Source organism: Myotis lucifugus, unplaced genomic scaffold (assembly GCF_000147115.1).
Source record: "Myotis lucifugus unplaced genomic scaffold, Myoluc2.0 scaffold_53, whole genome shotgun sequence".
NCBI classification, from domain to species: domain Eukaryota; kingdom Metazoa; phylum Chordata; class Mammalia; order Chiroptera; family Vespertilionidae; genus Myotis; species Myotis lucifugus.
In genome coordinates this window covers 317,096-322,086 of record NW_005871101.1, presented here as the reverse complement: position 1 = coordinate 322,086, position 4,991 = coordinate 317,096, and the positions used below count along the sequence as shown (strand labels likewise).

The window sequence follows — 4,991 nt, the reverse complement described above, 5'->3', positions numbered from 1 at the left end:
CCTCCCCCCGCGTGCACAAATTTTTGTGCACCGGGGCCTCTAGTATATATATAAAAGCCTAAGCAACCGTTACAACCAGTCAACCAGTTGCTATAATGCGCACTGACCACCAGGGGGCAGACTCTCAATCCAGGAGCTGCTCCCTGGTGGTCAGTGTGCTCCCACAGCCAACCTCCCATGGCCAGCCAACCTCTTGCGGCCCCTCCCCATGGCTGGCCAACCGCCCGTAGCCCCTCCCCCTGGCCGACCAGCCCCCAATAGGCCTCAATCGCCGGTCAGGCCAAGGGACCCCACCTGTGCATGAATTCGTGCACTGGGCCTCTAGTTATATTATATTTAATCATAATTTTAGGTAATAAAAACAAAGACCATTACAACAAATGTTGTCCATTTATTGCAACAAACTTAATAATTTTTCAGATATATTAGTAGATTCAAACACACTAGAAAAGTGAGAAATCTTGTGCACTCTGATTTGAAGAGTGATTGCATGGGCAGTGTGCACACTTGTGATTGAGGGTGGGTGGAGAAAGATAGTCCATAACCCCAAACTAACTTTCCCATGCTCTGATTCTCTGCTGCCCTGAAGGAGTATAGATTAAAAAAAGAATATGGAGATGGATGGGGGACGGAGGGAAGGAAAGAAAGAAACTATGAATAAAGAGGAGAGAATAAACTGGAAGAAGAGAGGTAAGTCAGGAAAGATGGTCCAGCCTGTCATCAAATTCAAAGATGGAGGTGGTGAAGTTGATCCTCCAAAGGAATAATCTCAGTAATTCAATCTTTTACATTTCATTTTCCCCACCTCAGAAATTATTTTATTGCTTGGGGAAAATATGTCACACACTTCAATATACTAAGTACTGAAATTCAGTTCAATTCCTTTAGTATTTTTTGTCTGAAAAATGTTCATTCAGCATCTTAGGAGTTGTGGATGACACTAAGAATTTATTGAATGCTTTATTCTTTCAAGGAACTTCTCATCTTAATTTATTTATCTACCTAGCTAGCTTATACTTTAAACAGTTCTGTCCCCTTGACATATGAATTCAATGACTGTATTGCCAGTGAAGGGTCCTGGAGAAAGAGTGTAGCATTTAACATAAGGAATCTTAGCTAGGACCTGCCTTGGAAAGGGACAGAAGCCTGGACAAGGGCACCAGGAAAAGAGCCAAGTCTGCTAGACAAGATAAGATAGCTTGAGTACACAAGGCTTTCGCTTAAAAGAGAAGAGGGAGATTAGGTTTGGTATAGAAGAAGGACTGTCCACCTTCTGGCAGGAAAAGAATGCAATGGAGGTCTTTCTGCATCAAGATTGGTCTGATGGGGGGGGGCAGGGGGAGGAGAGGAGGACTTGGGGCTGGAGTAAGGTGAGGCAAAGGGAACAGACACATAGATGCCATAGCTCCTATGGTCAGGGGTGAGAAGGCAATGTAGAGAACCATCGGTGCCATCAGGAGGTTACAGGGTCTCAGCTGAGAGAACAGGAGTAGTAAAGTAGTAGTGATATTAACAGCTAACATTAATGAATGCTTATGTGCCAGAGTATGTTCTAATCACACACATATAACTCTTTTTTTTAAAAAATATTTTTATTGATTTCAGAGAGGAAGAGAGAGGGAGAGATAGAAACATCATGCCCCCTCCTGGGGATTGAGCCTGCAACCCAGGCATGTGCCCTGACTGGAAATCGAACCGTGACCTCCTGGTTCATAGGTTGATGTTCAACCACCAAGTCACACCTGCCGGGCCACACATGAACTCTTTTAATCCTCACAACAACACTGAGTTCAGTACGAACATGCCATTTTATATAAAGACGAACAGGCACAGAGGTTAAATAACTTGCTTGAGGTTAGATGGCTTGGAAATGTTTTAAGATTGCACTGCCTGTTTATTTGGTAGTCAAACTGACACACATCCCTTTAGAGGAATCAAGCAGAACTTTTGTGAAGCTAGCATACAACTTGTGCAGTGAAACTATGTGCTCGGTCATTAGGTTTGGGTGGAAAACCTGTCTAATGAGGGAAATAGGCTGCTCTCCTTGCTGGTGTAATGTATTTTCAGTGATGAGAATTTTTGACTTTTTTTTTTTTTTTTTTGGTTAATCCTCACCTGAGGATATCAACCAAGGTACGTGCCCTTAACCAGAATTGAACCCAGGATCTTTCAGTCCTCGGCCGATGCTCTATCCACTGAGCCAAACCAGCTAGAGTGTGATGAGAATTTTTGGAATGTTGGGCACACCCTAGTTTAAGAATGCAAGCACATTCCAAAGTGAAATTTCAATGACTGTTTTTCTTTTCTTTTGCCATAACAGTTATCTCGGCATTATAATGAAGGGCAGACTGCAAATAGTCTTCAGTTATAAACAGGGAAATCAATAATAACTAGACTGCTTCACTCATTTTGTGTATTGCATTATAAACTTCTCAGGTATTCTAAGGTGGCCTGAGAAAATTAGAAAATATTATAAATCCCCATGACTTGTTTGAGATATTCAGAAGTGTTCAATTTTTTTTTTAATTTTTTATTGATTTCAGAGAGGAAGGGAGAGGGAGAGGTAGAAACATCGATGAGAGAGAAACATCACCCATCTTGGCTGCCTCCTGCACACCCGTACTGGGGATTGAGCCTGCAACCCAGGCACATGCCCTTGACTGGAATTGAACCCGGGACCCTTCAGTCCACTGCCCGACGCTCTATCCACTGAGCCAAACTAGCTAGGGCCAAACATGTTCCATTTCCAAGTGTTATGGAATAGTAAGAAGTTAGGAAAATTCCAGGACGAGGGGAACAGAGAAACCAAGACAGACAGTTAAATAGCAGTTTGCAGCCACCTAGTAAATCCTATCTTCCCTAAACCAAGGACATTTAAGCGTAAACAATTTGAGGGACATATGTAATACTTTCAACAATTTTTTTTTTTAAAGAGTAAATGGTTTGCACTTCTCCTCCCCAACCAGAGAGGGTAAATAGCTTAAATCACCCTATTCGGGGAGACAGATAACAGAAATCCAATTACGTGCCATTTGCCAACCGCATCCAAGGACAGACAAATTAAGAGAATAAATCTTATTTTGGTACATCAGCCTGCAGCTGATGAATACTCTATTGCTCTGCCCCTAAAAGCCCCCTTACATGCCCCGCCTTCAAAACCCCTGAAAATGAAGGCGCCAGGGCACTCCCCCGTCAGGGAGCACACAGGAGCCATTCCCCCCCATTCCCCACATGTCCCCTAACCTCTAAGGGACCCCATGCGACCTGCCCCGGGGCGCAAAGGCCCGGTCCTCTGGCTTCCCAGTGAGCTAAGGCAGCCCAGCCTGGGCTCCCCTTCCGTGTTTCCCTCACCTGAGCATATTTTTGCTGCGGTCAATACATTCTTGTTTGCTGTTTTCCTACACTTTGTCTCTTGATTGAAATCTTTCCCTCAGGAAGACAAGAACCGAGGGCTCCTCCTCTCACAGATAACAGAAGTACAAGTGTTCTTCCTCTTCCCGGGATTGAGTGGGATTCCCCTTTCTTCTTTAGAGTAAACCAGTGATCAGGTGGGGACCATGCAAAACCCACCTGGGGAGACACAGGGTGTTGTATTCAGAGAATGCAGAAAACGAAAGCGAAAACAATCTTCGGTTTCATCATAACAACAGTTATTACAGGTAAAATAGTTATTACAGATAAATTCTTGGCTAGACTTTTAGAGGAAAGTAACAAAAGTTCTCCCGGTGGGGGCGGGGAGAAGACGTCAGGAAGCGATTTACTTTGGCTCCAGGAGAGTAGAATCTCCATAGTCTTCCATTTGTTCAAATGGAAGCGTATGTTAAGAAAATAAAAGCCCAGGACGCATTAAGGAGCTTATTCTAATCCACGAAATCCCCCAGCCCCGAGTGCAGGGCTTTACATCAGGGTTTCAACGGGCGGGCTGCCGATTTAAAAAGTGCACCTGCAGAGGCCGAGTTACCCTGCGCTGGGCCCGCTGCGCGCACGGCTCACCCCACAGCCAACGCAGAAAGCATTCGGGCAGAAGACTCTACAGATCACAGCCATCACTGAGCGGAAAACCATCTAAGGAGGCCCTGATTTCGTTTAGACTCTAAACTGAGGATTTGGAGCTCTTCGGGGGGGAAAAAAAGCTGCAGGAGAGGCGCGACCGCTCAAACTTTCCTCGGGAAACGAGCTGTTTACTGAGTAAACAAGCCGTAGCCACAGACACACCTGCTACTCCCGGTGGCGCCCAGGACCCGCCACCGCCACCTGCTGGCCACATCCGGGCACTTCTCTCTACAAAATCCTGACGTCCCGACGTCCGAGACGTTGGGTTCATTTGAAACACAGGCACAACCAATCAGGGGCGGAGGGAAGCGACCAATCCCCGCCCCCTTGGAGGCTCCAGCCTATGGGAAGGAGGTGGACGCCACGCGCCAATCGGCACGGCTTTTAGAGACAGCGGCTCCCTTTTTGAATTGGCCGTGGCTGCCTCCCGCGAGGAATGGCGGTAACAGTGCGAGGAGCCGGGGTTTGAAGAAGTGGCACTTCCTGGGCGCGTGGTGAGAGCGGTGAGGCCTCTGGGCGGGAGCGGGGGAGCGGGCGTGGGCTCGATCCCGGGAGCCGCGGGCTCCTTTGCGGAGGTCCGACAGCCCCGCCCCGGCGACCGCGAAATCCGGGCTCCCCTGCCGGGTCCCGGCTCCGGGAGCAGCGCCGCCGCGTTCCCGGCGCCGAGGCGTGGCGCGGGGTGGGAGCCGAAGCCCACCAGGTACCGTGCCCTCCGCCGCCGCTCACCAGCCGGCTGTGTCTTCCGGAGGAGCCCGCGGGTGGAGGGAGGGAGCGGATGGGGAAGGGGCCTGGGCCAGCCGCGCCGCACCCGCTGGGGCCTTGTCTCAGGACGCAGTGGTTTCGCTCCAGGATCCTTCGGGGCCGGCTTGTCTGCGGCGGTTCAGTTTGCACATAAAATGCCGGCCCATCCCGCCCCGTCCGCCCCGTCCCGGCCCCCC

At 48.7% G+C, this 4,991-nt stretch overlaps 1 protein-coding gene across 3 annotated transcripts in view; it reads left to right on the top strand.

The window, feature by feature from the left end:
- Positions 1-4,423: 4,423 nt before the first annotated feature.
- Positions 4,424-4,991, top strand: part of ECT2 (epithelial cell transforming 2) — a 52,410-nt gene continuing 51,842 nt past the window's right edge. For 2 of the 3 annotated variants that reach the window (XM_006088832.2, XM_006088831.3), the window contains exon 1: positions 4,424-4,547. The gene's annotated coding sequence lies outside the window, so the exon portion shown is untranslated. Of the gene's footprint in view, positions 4,548-4,651; positions 4,754-4,991 lie in introns of those variants that run through there. The other variant, XM_014455932.2, reaches the window with a different exon arrangement.